The sequence below is a fragment of the Nicotiana tabacum genome, chromosome 11 (assembly GCF_000715075.1).
Source record: "Nicotiana tabacum cultivar K326 chromosome 11, ASM71507v2, whole genome shotgun sequence".
In the NCBI taxonomy this organism is placed as follows: Eukaryota; Viridiplantae; Streptophyta; class Magnoliopsida; order Solanales; family Solanaceae; genus Nicotiana; species Nicotiana tabacum.
The window spans coordinates 19,894,791-19,912,135 of NC_134090.1; positions in this window are offsets into that span (position 1 = coordinate 19,894,791).

Consider the following 17,345-nt stretch of genomic DNA (forward strand, 5'->3'; position numbering starts at 1 on the left):
TTGAGCCAGGTGTTTTCCATGTAAAAATCTCTGTGCTCTTTATTTTCTATATTTATTATTCCACAAACAGTAGTAGCTGGAACACCTAGAAGAACTAGGTTCTTCTATAGTTCAGTTAAGCGAAAATTGGGTACCACACAAATTACCCCCTTCTTGTGTGGTATTGACGCTTAAACATCACTATGGAAACGAACTGCATTAGGTATGTTCAAAAGTGTCATCAATGCCAAGTACATGCAGATATGACACGAGTGCCACCAAATGAACTCAATGCAACAAGTACACCTTGGCCTTTCTCTACTTGGGAAATGGATGTCATCAGTCTGATCAAACCTGTCGCTTCGAATCGGCATAGGTTAATTCTAGTGGCCATAGATTACTTTACAAAGTGGGTTGAAGCTGCATCTTACAAAGCCATAACTAAGAAAGTCATCGTAGATTTTGCCAGATATCGTATTAGTTGCCGATTCGGGGTGCCAGAATCCATCATCATCGACAATGTCGCCAACCTCAACAATGACCTAATGAAATCCATGTGTGAAACCTTCAAGATCAAGCATAAGAATTCCACAGTATACATGCCTCAAATGAATGGAGTTGTGGAGGCCGCCAATAAGAATATCAATAAAATACTAAGAAATATAGTAGACAATCACAAGCAATGTCACGAGAAATTCCCATATGCCTTATTCGGATATCGTAAAATAGTTCACACATCAACCGGGGAAACCCTCTACTTGCTGGTCTACGGTACTGAAGCTATCATTCTCGCTGAAGTCGAAATTCATTCTTTAAGAATTATACAAGAAGCCGAACGTAGTGATGCAGAATGGATATAGAGTCGCTATGAACAATTGGATCTCATTGATGGGAAAAGAATAAATGCTGTATGCCATGCTCAACTTTATCATAACAAAATGTCCAAAGCTTTCAATAAAAAGGTCAGACCTAGACGTTCACACCGGGGCAGCTGGTGCTGAAGCGAATCTTTTCACATTAGGTTTTCACCTTACTGGAAAGGTCCTTACATGGTTCATCAAGTACTAACAGGAGGAGCACTGATACTTGCAGAAATGAACGAAGAAATTTGGCCAAAACCTATCAACTTAGATGCAGTCAAGAGATACTATGTTTAGATTATTTACATTTCTTCATTTGATGTAACTGGACTACACTTGACCTGATTCCCATTTAAGAGGGGATACGTAGGCAGCCCCGTGGGTTTGGTCACATCTTAATAAAATTTTCATTTTGCCATGGTCAGAAGTTGGGATAGAATTTTGAGGAGGACCCTCGAAATTCTGAAGCAAGTCCAGCTGATTTCATCATGTGAAGAACAATCAAAGAACCACTTTCAAACTGGGGCAGAATTTTGAGAAAGACCCTCAAAATTCTAAAGCAAGGAGGTCGCGATGTCTTTAAAATATGTCATAGTAATTGGTTTATCTAACTTACATGATATCGCAGACTACGATATTTTTCAAACAACTATATTAATCAAATGCACGCATATTTTTTGAAAACTTTATTTCTATGACAGCCAGATGTTACCCAGGGTAACTCAGACAGAATCAAAAGATAGGAAGCACATGGAAGGCAGAAGACAAAAGCATAAACCAATCTTCCCCCACATAACTCAGAATTTTCCTTGAATGCAGGAATAATAAGGCAACGATATTTGCAGATACCTCAAGACATCGCCTTCAATACAACAAATTATCCAGCAAGAACATCTTCAGCTAAGAAATACTACATTTTTCCATTTGTCTCCTTTTCTTGCATGAGGCTAAGCACCGCTTCCCTAATTTCATAAGGCTAAGCATTGCCTTTTCAGCATTGTCTCCTATTTGCATGAGGCTAAGCACTACCTTTCCCTGCATGAGACTAAGATTAGGCTAAGCATTTCCTCCCTAATTGCATGCATGAGAATAAGCATTGTCTCCTCTTTGCATGAGGCTAAGCATTGCCTCCTCAATTACATAAGGCTAAGCACTGCATTTCCCTGCATGAGACTAAGCATTGTCCCCTCTTTTTGCATGAGGCTAAGCACTGCCTCCCTAATTGCATAAGGCTAAGCACTGCCTTTTCTTGCATCAAAACTAAGCACTGTCTCCTCTTCTTGCATAAGGCTAAACATTACCTCCCTAATTGCATAAGGCTAAACACTGCCTTTCCCTACATGAGACTTTTCATGAGGCTAAGCATTGCCTCCATAATTACTTAAGGCTAAGCACTGCCTTTTCCCATATAAGACCAAATGCTATCTCCATTACACTATTTAAGACCTAGCACTATCCTCTATTCGCCTGGGGCTAAAAACAGCCCTAATCTTACATAAGACTAAGCTTTTTCTTGTTTCATATATGACCAAGTATCATATCTTTGCATTTCATGGGCTGAACATCGCCATTTTGTCCAAAGGCGTCATGGTCCGAAGGCATCATCCTCATAGCCGAAAGACATCATTCCATAGCCTAAGGATCTCTCAACAATTCATATCATTATTCAAAGACGTCATAGTCCAGAGGCACAATCCCCATGGCCCGAAAACATAATTTTATGGCCTTCGAATCCCTTATCTCACGATTCATAGCCCAGGACGTCATGGTCTAAGGACATCATCCCCACCGTCCAAAGACAATCTTCATGGTCCAAAGGAAATTTGCATCATGTTTAAATTCTCACAATAATCCATATATATCTGCATGCATCGTGTTTTAAGTTTTGCAGGTAATCCATAAAGTAACCTTTTTCAAACGGGACCAATCTTCGCTCCGGTTTCCGTTCATAACATTCGCATCCTGCAATTGTTTCAAACATACTGACCATCAGTAATTACTCACCTTTTACTCTATGACCGTTTAGATATTTGCCATGTGATACATCCATAACATCTCAAATTCACATTCATGACTTCACATAAATCCATCCAATATTGTACTTCCCAAAAGAATATTTTCTGAAACATATGACCATTCCCACAAAAACTCCATCGGTTTCGTTCAATGTTGGATCCAGAACTACACACGCCCTGATTCCCACAACACTAGGGATATGTAGGCAACTCAAGAACCAGGGTTCGGCCCCCATTTTTAAAATCGCATCATCCCTCATTCTATTCAGCCAAAATTGGTCATCATTTCTTTACCCGACAATACTTTCATCATTCCCAGGTAAATAGGGGCATGTGTTGATACCCAATTTTGACCTAATATTTTTTCAATAGTGTATACACTCTCAAAATAGTATGTTTATATCATTATTTAGTTTACGATCCTATACAAGCATTTTCTATAATTTTCCACAATTATTAAAGCTCTAAATTAATTTCTTTCTACATTTTTATTATATAAATATCTAAAAATTATCCTTTAAATTATTCATATAATGACTTAGTTCCCCAAAATTATTATTTGCATCCATAAATTATTTCAAATATTTTTATTCTATTCCTACATTAGCCTTTTAAGCTATTTATCTAATTTTTCAATAACGGCCTATATTCCACAAATAGTTGCGTTTATTATATTAGATATGCAAAAGTATCATTTTTATATTTTATAATGTTGAGTTATTATTTTTTAAATAATTTTACGGCATAAATATTATTTTTACCATTTATTAGTAGTTTTAATAATTTATTAATTTTCAAAGGTTTCAAAAAAGCCCAATTCTAGGCTAATTTTCGGACCAATTTTGGCCCAAATCCTAAGCCCACACCCTCTCGCCTCTTATCAACCCAAACCAGCCCAACCTTTTTATGAACCCATTCGTGACTCGTTTAAAACGACCCGCCCCACTCCCTTTTCGATCTTGGCCGTTGATCTCAAATGATCAACGACTCATAATAATCCTTCATCCCTCCTTATAACTGCTCAACCCCAAACCCTAACTTCACTTTACCCGTCCGTCGCCCCCAAATCGTCTCAAACCTTCTCTTCTCCTCACAAACCCTAACTGTCGCCTCTAGTTCTTCTCCTAATCCAATATATTCATGGATTCTTACACTGATTTGCTTACCTTTTGGGGATTATATCGTTGTTACCTGCATAAATATGGTATTACTTAGTACTCACCAAATTTTTGCAAGTATCTGTCTTTGAACCAAAGGAAATCTGCCTTATTCTTCAAGATTTGGAAGATATTTCGTCCTTATGGATCATAGCAAGGCTATGAAGTTCAGATTCTTCCAGATCTCTGGCTAATTTCTGATCCTAGTCAAACTAGGGTTTACCCGTTTCTTCTCCTAATCCGATTCTAAATTGATTTGTGTATGTTCTTCTTTCCTTTTATGTTTGATTGACTGTATTTCCTTGTTTATGTGCCGATTTTACCATTATATAAACCCCTCTCCATTCCTCTTTTGGACAGACTTGAATCGTTAAAAATTTCACTAAAAACTGAAGTTATTGCTCTTTGTTCTCTGATTCTCTTATTCTAAACTCTGGTTCTTGGCCGGATGAAAGACAAGGCCACCGAAATTCGATTATTCAACTTTTCTTGGTGCGAGCACTGCCGGGGTTCATTTGAAATCCTTGAAAACTTTGACGCACTAAGATTCTAGGTTCTTGCTCTTATTGATATTCGGAATACTGTGGAATTTTATTCTTTATTGTTATCCACTTAACTAGTAACTTACTTAGCCTTTTTAATTTCATTCTTGTGTTTCTATGGGTTGCATACTTCTGAAATTCATGGCTTAATATGTTTTGGGGATATTTTCGTGTGTAACTTTGCTAGCATTGAACTTGTATTATGATATGAACCCCTTTAGCATTTGATTTTTACCTAAACTTCCTAGTTTCGAGAGATGTTATTTGAATATGCTTCACTTGAATAATTTAGACCTTTTTAAGATCATTAGCCTAATATTTTGGGCAACTAGATGCTTACGCTTACTGTTTGACATGAGCATTACTTTCCTACTCTATTATGAATCCCCTTTGTAATGTGTTCCAATATGTATCAGGACCTTCACTATTAACTATGACTTGCTCCCATACTGTTGTCACTAAGTATTTCTTTGTTTTTCTTGATTCTATATCCTTAGTGATTGTTTGGGACCTTTAGAGTGGCTATCTTAATCAGTGTCTCCTTACAACGTTTGAGACTATTTGTCTTAATGATAAATTGGCATGTTTGCTTTATAGTGTTGTGATGGATATTCAGCATAATTCGGACTCTTAGACTCTAAACCTGTTAAGCTAGTACTTTACTTAGACTTATTTGGTATCATGTACCTTTGTATGCTAATCTTGTAATCCCGGATAAACTTGATTCTCTTCTAGCTCTGTCAATGTGTTTTTCTGCCAATATGTGCTTCCTGCTAAGTGTTAAACCTGTAATAACAACATGCTTCTAATTCTTGTTGGCCTTCTTAACTAGCATATTCTGTATTTTAGATAAGTTTGCTATGTCTGCCTCTTTTAAAATACAAGTGCATCTCCTCAAACTCTGTCCCTTAATCACTATTTTGTCACTCTCATTGGTTGCTTACCCTATTCTGAATCTATAATTCTTGATCGACTGAAAGCCAAGGACACTAAAGCTTTCACTATTAACCTCCCTAGTTTGAGGACCGCTCGAGGTCCATCTTGAGACTCTTGTGAACTCTGACACACTAGGGCCTGAGGTTCTTTGGTCATTTTCCTTACTACCCAGTTATGTTCGTCTTTCTGCATATTGAATGTGCAAATTGACTTGTGTAAGGGATTGTTTTCTGGATCCCTTGTTCAAACCATGGTGGTTGGGTTTGGTTCGAGTTCTCCTATGATTTCTGTTCTATGTTGAGATTTGTGTGTGCTAAATGGTAAAAGAAGAGCTCAGTTGAAGGCCTGACAGTGCTGGGTAACCTTTTGGGCCCGTCTTGGACCTACTATAATTGCTTGTACTACTTTGGTAATTACACTTATAGTTGGGTCTGTAATAATTCTGTAATGAATAATTGGGGTGTTAGTGAAATTGGGAAACTGGTATTCTCTAATGCTTGTGTGAAAAGGGTAGAAAGCATACCTATAGAATTTATGTGATTTATTTACTCTCCAACTTGCTATATGTGTCATTCGAATTTCTTCGTACACTAATAGAAATCATGCAATTAGGAAAATCACACACTCATATAACTAGTATATTATCAAAGCATAAATGCTCCATGTCTACTGCTATGTGTCGCTAGCCAACGTGCGTATAGGAAAATAAATGCCAATAACTACATTTGCACCATGTTCATTAGATATCATGCCTATAGGATTTTAATTATTTAATTTTCTATTGCACCTCGAAAACATGCCTATAGGAGCTAATTGTATAAAATCAGTTCCAATTGCCAAGCTTTAGATATCATGCCTATAGGCATCACTACTCAAACATTATTTTATTGTTCGTCCACGCGTTTATTAGGGAGCATAATAATTTTTGAGCACTTCTAATGAGTTTCATTGTTCCTTATTGTATAAATTACTTAGAGATCATGCCTATAGATTTGCCAGCTGATAATCTGTAATAAGTGGCTTAGCAGCGCCTGGTATTTACCATCTGGTAATTTAGAAATCCTAGGTCTAAAAACGGCTTACGCATCTGAACGAGATCATCTAAAAACCATGCCTATAGAATTTAACAACTGCAACCCCTTCAATTCTGAAATTGCCTAATGCCAAATTTAAAATCTTTTTGCGTGCATTTTTTTGCCTAATTTCGGAGGTTAATATTAGCCTTTAATTGTATTTAATTGCAGTCCTATTTGTTTTGAATTATCGCCTAGTATTAACATCGCTTAACAACCTAAGTCAAGTCTGGAACCACCCAAAAATAGAGGTCCAAATGCCTTCAGGACCATAGGCATGGGAAGGTAGTGCATGCATAAAACACTATTTAGAATCAACTAGTGCGCTTTAGGTAATAACTAAAAAATAGTAATCGGGTAGCAGGAGATGATAGTCAATGCCCGCTGAATAATACGAGTAACACCCCATCTTGAGGGAGTTACAAAGTATTATTTATGTTGCACAGGGTGATCCTTTAGGCTAAAAAACTTAGGACCCCCCATCTTATCTTTGAATCAAGTGTTTGTATTTATTCAAAGTCTTTGATAATCAAACTTCCCAAACTTCTTGTTTTCTCTGTCTTTGTTTATCTGACTAATTCATATAATTCAAGTTCGGCCGGGACCCATAGTTGTGGACCTTGAAGAGTGCCTAACACCTTCTCTTTAAGGTAATTTCGACCCCTTACTTGATCTTTGGTGATGCAAACTAGTCAAACCCCGGTCATATGCAAATATTTTCCTAACGCACCTTAAACCGTTAGGTGGCGACTCTTCTCTTTTAACCCTTATATTAAAAGAGTTATCATGTGTCGAAACCCGATTTCGCAAGAAAAAAGAGCGCGACACTGATGCCTTTTATCTTAACTTAGATGTAAAAGATCTTCATTTATGAATTAGAAAAGGGATTTAGGTTTTGGGTAGTGTGGGTCCCACTTGAAAGGCTTGGTGTCACACAATTCTCTTAATTGTGCCACCTTTCAACCTATTTTAAGAGTCACTAAATGGAAAAAGGGGGGCTGCCACGTTAGGGAGGTTAAGTGTTATCCGACAATTCATTAATTAATTAGGTAATCTCCTATTATCCATTAGTTAATCAATTATCCACATAATTAATAATTATCTCAAATTACTTAAGTACTACTCACTTTTAACACACTTTATGTACCATACTATCGTGGTCATGGAGTACCTTATATGGCATTAATCCATAATACCAGGTATTATGGATCGGATCGTATTATATCCCAAAATGTCAAACTTCTACGAAACTCATTTCTTCAATTCGCTTACCATCTCACCTTTACGAATTTACTTATCACTTGCTTGAAATAGCATAATACTTACAATCTCCAAATAATCTTGTCCTTGAACTAATATCAATTATCTTACGACAAATTCATCGTATAATACTATAGGGTTTAACATCATCGTAATATAATACTGCGGAGCGTAACATCACTCCCCCTTTGGAATATTCGTCCTCGAATGTTGACTGACACACTTATCATTTTCATAACATATGTCTTCTAAATACTTTAGTACTCTCCTTGCCATCTAGCTAACTATTCTATGAATAATTCCAAAGGCCAGGGCATTCCCCTCTTTAGGCCTCTTTCTCACACCACGACTTGTGGTCAGAATCCTTCCAATCTCATAATTGTTTCTGACCTTGTTAATGCACCTATTCGACTCTTCTCTTCTTTGTAAACTAAACTAAAAGCCAGCCTCTATCTGATGTATGGACTATTTACAATATTTTGTACTTGAGTATCTCGTATCTTCTTCACCTTTACCTTACTTACCTTTCAATCTCATATCGTATCTTCTGTTTCGATCATAAACTCCCTTTCACATAAAAAGAAATTACATTTACGCCTTAAAGCTCTATTGTGATAGCATCTCTAGTGCATACAAAATTTGGGGGAAACTTTATATTGACTTCTTACGACTTAGCACTATGGCACGATCTGAAAACAAAAGAAGGGTAATATTTCCTAAATTCCCTATAGCCTCTCAATTATAAATATGGCGCGCAACTGTAACAACCTGACTGGTCGTTTTGCTTTTTAGAACACCGTTCCCCTAGATATGACTTTCCGTACTTACTTCTACTGAATTATAATTTGCCGAAATGGTTGGTTCGGGATTTGCAAGAGTTCGGGTTGAAATCGGAACACTTGGTTCCTTAAGGTTGGCTTAAAAGGCCAAGTTTGACTTCAGTCAACATTTTGAGTAAATGACCTCAAAATCTAGATTTAAAGTTTCCAACAGGTTCGTATGGTTATTTCGGACTTGGGCGTAAGTCCGGATTGGGTTTTGGATGACCCGGGAGCGTTTTGGTACGTAATGGTGAAAGTTGATTTCTTAAGGATTTTGAATTTCTTAAATATTTGGTTTGGAGCGGGTTTCTATGTTATCAAGATCCGAATGGAGTTCCGAGACCGGGAATAGTTTGGTATTGCCATTTAAGACTTGCACGCAAAATTTGGTGTAAATCCGAGTAGTGTAAGTGTGTTTCGTCGCATTGGGAGTAAATCGAAGAACTTTAAGTTCATAAGTTTGATTCAATTGGTTTTAGGGGATGATTCTTAGATTTAGCGTTGTTTTGGGCATTTCGAGGGTTCGAACGAGTCTGTTTTATGATTTCCAAATGTCGGTATATTCGGGTGGGACCCAAGGGTCCCCAAGCATCAATCGGACGAGGCTCGAGTGAAGTTGAAAAATTTGGAAAGGAGTTGGAGCTAAAGTTATCTGTCATAACTGCACCTGCGGTTGGTCAGCCGCAGGTGCGAGACCGCAGGAGCGGTCGACCCCTCGTAGGTGCGGCCAAGGAGGACGAGCCTAGGAAGCGCAGATGCGGCTCCTTTTCCGCAGAAGCGAAACCGCAGGAGCAGCCCCCAGACCGCAGAAGCGGTCCTAGCTAGCCCAGCCCAACTCCGCAGGCACAGACGTTCCCTCGCAGAAGCATGACTGCAGATGCGATCCCCAAACCGCAGGTGCGGAAATCGCTGAAGGCAGTGCCTTCATTTAATACGGGAATGTGTCTTTTTTGACACATTTTCTCCATTTTTTGGGCGATTTGGGAGCTTCCAAAGAGAAAATTTCTATCTAGCATCTTGAAGTAAGTTATTTCTACTTATTGTGAGTTTAATACTTGGGTGTTAGGTAGATTAACACACAAAGATTAGTGAAATAATGGGTTTCGAGTAAAACCTAGGGTTTTGATAAAAAGAAGATTTAACCACGAAATTTGTTATGGAATAAAGTAGAATTCATATATTCTTGATCCTTAGGTTATAGAGAACAACGTTTTTCAAATATTTCAGGAATCGGGGCACGTGGGCCGGGGATGGATTTTAGAAAACTTGTGTTTAGGGTTGGGAAATTACTTTAATAGTTAGAATGCGAACTCTTGAGCTTGTATTGACTAGTTCCTACCTCATTTAATTAGCTTTGGATCGTTCGGCTCCAAATTGAGAGTTTGAGCACGTTCTTGATATTGGAAGTATACTTTGGAGCGATGTGAGTCTCCTTTCTAACCTTGTAAGAGGGAATTGTCCCCATAGGTGACTTAACTGATTATTTGCTCCTAATTGTGGGGGTACATATGCACGGGGTGAGGATAGTCTGTGCGTAGCTACTATTATGTTAATTGTCCAGGGCAGTTTAAGACTCGCATCATGCCATATATCCTTTCATGTTAATGAGATCACTTAGGACATGTTAGGGATTGAAAATAAATATATATGAATGTATATACTTACCGGAGAACTTGTATGAATTTATTTGTCTATGAATGCGCCTTTATGTGCTTTCTTGATAATAATTGATATTTGTGGATCGGGCCGATCACCTCGGTAGAAATGGATGCATATATGGTTCACGCCATTCGACCCTCTAACAGTGCACAATTTCTTTTATATTGGACCAGGCCGTACGACCTCAGCATAATGTGCGCATGATATTTATGTGAAATCTTATTCATGACTTACTTTGTTAAATGCCTTCAAGTGAAATTATTATAAGACATGACTGAGATTGATATACTATTCTCTGTAAACTCTTAGCTTGCTATTATGTCCATGTTATCCATGCTTAGTGTAATCTATAATCATTATTGGTATTGACCTTAGTAAGTGTCAAGTGGACCCCTCGTCACTACTTCTTTTGAGGTTAGACTGGATACTTGCTGGGTACATGTTGTTTATGTACTCATACTACGCTTCTGTACTTAATTGTACAAGATTTGAGGCAGGTACATCTGGCTACCAGTCTGGTGCGCATTCTTGATAGTAGGCCGAGATTCCACGGTGAGCTGCTCCCTTCCTATGTCGTTCAACATCATGATAGAGTCTTTCTTTGCTTTTTACTGTCTATTCTAGTTCAAACAGTAGGATAAATTTATTCTTTTGTATATTCTACTAGGTGCTCATATACTTGTGACATCAAGTCTTGACACACACATTTGTATACTATTCTTTTGGGTTGTATAACTATTATTGTACGTTGCTAATTATCACTTATTTTAAATTCAAATTAAGAAATTCCTGTAACTGTTTTGGTAAAGTAAAACGAGAACTTACTAATATTTTTGGGTTGGCTTGCCTGACAATGGTGTTGGGCGCCATCACGACCTGTAATAGAATTGGGTCGTGACAGCAACACACTCATAAGTGAGACTTTACTAGGCATAACTTTGTAGACTCCCTAGGACATGACCCGCTTTGATACCACTTTGTCATGCCCGAAACTTGGGGAGGCGTGGCTGGCACCCTGTTCCGTGCTGGCCTGAGCGAACCACTCTGTAACTCATGATCGTTCGAACAAAACTAGAACATGCATAGGTCAAGTTATCTGGACTTATTCCTTTTGTAACTATCATGGGCCCACATGGACATAACTCATAAGGTACAACTGTAAGTGGGAAAACACTGTATCACCGAACCATATTTCTTAAAACATGAATACATATGGGTTGTCAAGGCCTCTGACATACTGTATAAAATGAACCTCTGTCTACAAAGCCTCTAAGATTATTTGACATCAAATGGGACAGGGTACTGGCCTACCCATTAGTCTTTAGGAATACTCTGACGTGATGACTCATAGACTTGGTTGCACTCCGAATGAGGTGGAGTCTTACCGATCCTTCACTGAATGCCAATCACGTCTATTATGAGGGCTCGTCAAACTAATTATCTATGCCTGCAGGCATGAATGCAGTGTCCCCAACAAAAGGACGTCAGTACAAATAATGTACTGAGTATGTAAGTCAGAACTGAAACATAATAACAAGTCAATATTAATTAAAGACATATAAGAATCAACCTGAATCTCTGAAGTTCCACCGTATATGCATACTTATTATATATATATATATATATATATATATATATATATATATATATATATATATATATATATATATATATATATATATATATATATATATACAATGCTTCTCTTTGAGACTATTATCCATATCGTATGATGCATGACTACCCAACTGATCAGTGATAACTGCCCGACCGGCCATAGCACGGTGGTAAATGCATGACTGCCCGACCAGCCATAGCTCGGTGGTAAATGTGTAACTGCCCAATCGGCCGTAGCTCGGTGCATGACTGCCCGACCGACCGTAATTCGATGGTAAATGAATATGCATGACTGCGCAACCGATGGTAAATAATAATACATAACTACCCAACTAGTGGTAACTGCCTGACTGACAGTAGCACGGTGGTAGATGCATGAAGTTGCATGTACATGTATCACTATATTATAAACATTAACATCTCTATCATATACCTCATTAGGGACTTAGTGACCTACATAGACATGCTTGAATATTATTTTATAGGAATAACTAACATAAACAACCTTAACTGCTAAGAGTAGAAACACTTATAAAATATTATTATGTTTACGTATCGTTACTTGGATCATGCCAAAAGAAGGAAGGGTTCGCCTTAATATACCTGAGCCGGTTCTCTTGAGAATCCCTCTAACATATGACAAAACACGTGATGAAAAGATTGAAGTAGGAAAAATCCGCATGATATTCTTGAGGAAAATTACACCGCACTCCCTTAGAATCGCAAATCCCATGTTTTTATATTAAGAAAACTCGTTTGAATGAAAGGTTGAAGCAACTCACATTGCTAATGCAGTCTTCATCTTTGCTGATGCCTTTTACCTTAACTTAGGTGTAAAATATCTTCATTTGTGAATTGGAAAAGGGATTTTAAGTTTTCGGTGGTGTGGGCCCCACTTACCAGGTTTGGTGTCACATAATTCTCTTAATTGTGCCACCTTTTAACCTATTTTAAGAGTCACTAAATGGAAAAGGGGGGATGCCACATTGGGGGGGGGGGGATAAGTGTTATCCAACAATTTATTTATTAAGTAGGTAATCTCCTATTACCCAATAATTAATCAATTACTCACATAATTAAGAATTATCTCAAATTACTTAAATGCTACTCACTTTTAACGCACTTTATGTACACTACTATCGTGGTTATGGGGTACCTTATATGGCACAAATTCATAAATACCGGGTATTATAGATTGAATCGTATTATATCCCAAAATGTCAAACTTCGACGAAACTCATTTTCTTTAATACGCTTACCCTCTCACCTTCACGAATTTACTTATCACGTGCTTGAAATAGCATAATACTTGTAATATCCAAATATTCTTTTCCTTGAACTGATGTCAATTATCTTACGAAAAATTTATCGCATAATACTATAAGGTGTAACATCGCCGTAACATAATACTGTGGAGTGTAACGTCATTGTAATATAATACTACGGATCATAACACCTAGCTTTCGTTACCGCTGACTTTAGTAATGGAAGAGAGAAATAAAATACAGTAACCCTAATGGGTGGGGAGATGACCAATTTATAGAGATTCTCACTTAATCCGGTACGTCCATCTAGTAACCGATCAGATGGATGAGATTTGCGTTGGAATTTGGACTTACGTTAGTTGGTTATAGCCTGAAAGGATTGTGACGTGGCACAAGTGGTGGATAAATAAAAAGCCTAATATTAAATATTATGTATGTGGATAAGTAAGGTCCAATAACTATTGGCCTGTGATGGGTATGCACTCTTTATAAATAGCGGCCAACCCCCCTTTCCCTAGCTATTTAGAAAACCCTAGCGTATTCTGCTTCTTGAATACGTGATAACGGTAGACATCCCATCAGTAAAGTTCTCCATCTATGAGAGCGTGTAGCTAGTGAATTGTGGAAGTTGGTCTAGGGTTTAATCGACGTTTGTTGTCACTGCTTAATCCGTGGAGTTTAACGGTATGCTTCGTTAAACTCTAACTCTGGATTGATTGTATAATTGTCTTAATCTCTACTATGGCTACGAATTAATTATCTTACAACTGGTATCAGAGCCACCATATTTAGGGATTAAGATCATTAATTAATCTTGAGTTTTTACGAAAAATAATTGTTGTACATTTCGAACGATACTTCGACACTGTTTTTACTAAAAATTATTTAGCTTTGTGTTGTTGCTAACGATATAAAGGGGTTAAAGTCCATTATTTGTTAAGGAATTCGGATTCTTATATGTGATTGATAATAACAAATTGATGGCGGCAGTCAGAAGCCCTAGATGGCTTAGTTAATTGAACTATTCCTATTTTGTAAAGGAATAGAAAGATTCCTTTACTTAATTTTGTATCATATGAGTTGTATTGAATCACACGTGATATTGGAATTAAAAAATAAATTCTTTTATGAAAATTAGATCTTGTTAAGTTTACATGAAAAGCTACAACTTTGATCCGTTTGGTATATAATTGGCGATCAATTTTCTTTTTGTCTTATTGATGGATTGTTCCATTCATGTCCAATATAACAATTTGTACTAAACTCTGTGTTTAGTGTTTTGTTTGTACACGAAGTACGAAATTAAACTTAAAAATAATACTGAACAATTCAATCGTATATGGGCTTATTCACATGTATATGATACTACTTAAATAACAATTTATGATTAATAAATAGTTCTACCGAAGTGGTCTATTTATTTGAAGTCATTGAAAATTCTTAATAATCTTATACATGTGAAATAATATAATATATGTGGATTGAAAATTATGATTAATAGATAGTTTCCACCAAAGTGGTTTGTTTATTTGTGTCATTGTAATATTCTTAAAGGATGAAGATGTTATATTTCAACCTAGTGAAGCTAAATTAATACTAGAGACGCTAAATTAATTTATGAGATAAGATGTTATATTTCAACCCAAAGCATGAAGCTTAATATCTTGGATTCTCATGTATGTATATAAAATAAATTAATAAATAAGGATAATTTGATGTAAGATGAGGTTTTGTATCTCTTACCTAAAGGAAGGATACAATGTATGCCTTATACTCTTGGATAATAGGGGGAGGTTTTGTATCTCTTGCCTAAAGGTGAGGATGCAATGAATGCCTTAGACTCCTTGATTTTGTTTTAAAAAAGTGAGTCAGTTGCATCTTTTACCCAAAGAAGGCATGTAATAGATGTCTTTGACTCTTTTGATTTATATATTCCTGCCCATAATTTTATCTAATTTTGTATTGTTTGCTTATATATCTGTTAACAACATGACTACTCAGTTGAATTCCATTGAAACTCTAACTAGTAGCAACTGCAAGAAGTGGAAACATGATGTTGAAATAGTGTTAGGTTTGATCGACCTGGACTTTGCATTGATTGAACAGAAACCCGTTGAACCCACAAGTACTTGCACTAGTGATGAAAAGGCTAAGTATGATAAATGGATGAAAGCTAACAAATTTAGTTTCATCATGAAGAGATCTATTTTTGATCACATAAAAGGTGAAATTAAGGATAATGAAAATACAAAAGATTTTTTGAGTACCATCGGACAAAAATTCCTAGAATCTGATAAAGTTGAGATAGGTAGCCTGATTGATTCCCTGTCTACCATAAAGTATGACATTTGTAGGTAGTGTTTGTGATCATATTATGAAATTGGTTAATATTGCTACCAAACTGAACAATTTAGGTGTAACTATTACCGATGATTTTATTTTTCACCAATCTCTAAGGTCCTTTACTGAGCAGTTTAATCAACTTAAGACAAACTATAATGCACAAAAAGATAAGTAGAGTGTTGTTGAACATATTACTGTTTGTGTGGTAGAGGAAGGGAGGATCCAAAAGGAGAATGTTGAGGGTGTAGTGAACTTTGTTAGTTTGTCTAGATTAGCTGATTATCTCTCTTACAACAGAAAAGATGGACCCAAATTTCACAAAAGGAAACATGGTTAGTCTCATCATATAGGTGGTAATAGTGGTCATACTAATAAGCCTGGTGTTGTCACGACCCCGGTTCGCCCTCCGTGAACCATCGTGACGGCACCTAGTCCTCTATGACTAGGTAGGCCTAAATTGCAGAAGATAACCAAAATGCGGAATAAAAACAAATTAAAAACAGAATGATGAGTGATAAAAGAGTGTTTAAAAGTGCCGCTCGGCATATACAACATAACGTTCTCAAAATTAAGTACACTATCCCAAAACCCAGAAACTCACGGAACCACAAGCCTTTGGATATCTATAATATCTAACTCTAGAATATCTAACAAGGGAAATAAATACAAAAGGGAAAATGTTTAAAAGCTAGAATAGAAAGGGACTCCTCGGTCTGCGGATGCGGGAGATGTACCTCGAAGTCTCTAGAGCAGTTGCCTCGCCTCACAGGTGATAAGACTGAGTCGTAGTACCTGGATCTGCACATGACAAAACATGCGCAGAAGGGGCATGAGTACACCACAACGGTACTCAGTAAGTGCCAAACCTAACCCCGGTCAAGTAGTGACGAGTAAGGTCAGTGCCCTACTGAGGTTAAATAAAATATAAAGATCAACAATATAGAACAGGGGGAATCTACCGATATCCCGTTTCATAGTCCCAAATGTAAATACTTAGTACAAGGGGAATCTACTGGGTGCATTCCCGTAGTTTCATATAACTATGCAAGGGTATCTACCGGAATCCCACATCCGTAGTCCCAAAATAAACAAACAAGGGGGAGCTACTGGAATCCCACATCCATATTCCCAAAATAAATACACAGCAGCAGCAGGAAAATATACAGAAATGACAAAATTTCATATTAAGGCAACAAGTGATACTAGCCTAGCATGCTGCACAGGATTCAGGTAATGCAGGTTGAGCAAATAAGGCAATTAAGTAACTTAGACATGCTTTCCTAAGCTAACAACAGGCTTAATAGTTCAAGTAATATGAATAGTAAAGGAAACATACTAGTAATTTCTTAAAGAAAAGATTTCCAACAATTAGCACATGTACGCACTCGTCACCTCACGTACAAGGCATTTCAATTACCAAATATACCAATCCTAAGGGGAAGGTTCCCCACACAAGATTAGACAATCCATTTACCTCGAACCAGCTCAAAATCAACCCGAGACCACGTTCTTGCCATGAGTACTCAACTCCAAATGACCCAAATATATTCAATTCAATTGCATAATATAAATAACACTTCAAGTAACTGATTTTACAATTAAATTCTAAACTAGTACACAAAATTTTGTAAAATGAACAAAATTCCCCTCGAGACCACATCTCGGAATCGGGTAAAATTTATATTTCCAGAACCCTCGCACTCTCACGAGTTCATTCAAATCAAAAGTACCAAAATCGGACCTCAATTTGTCCCTCAAATCATCACTCAAAGGTCTCCAATTATACAAGCCCTAACCCCCCAATTACCACTGATTTTC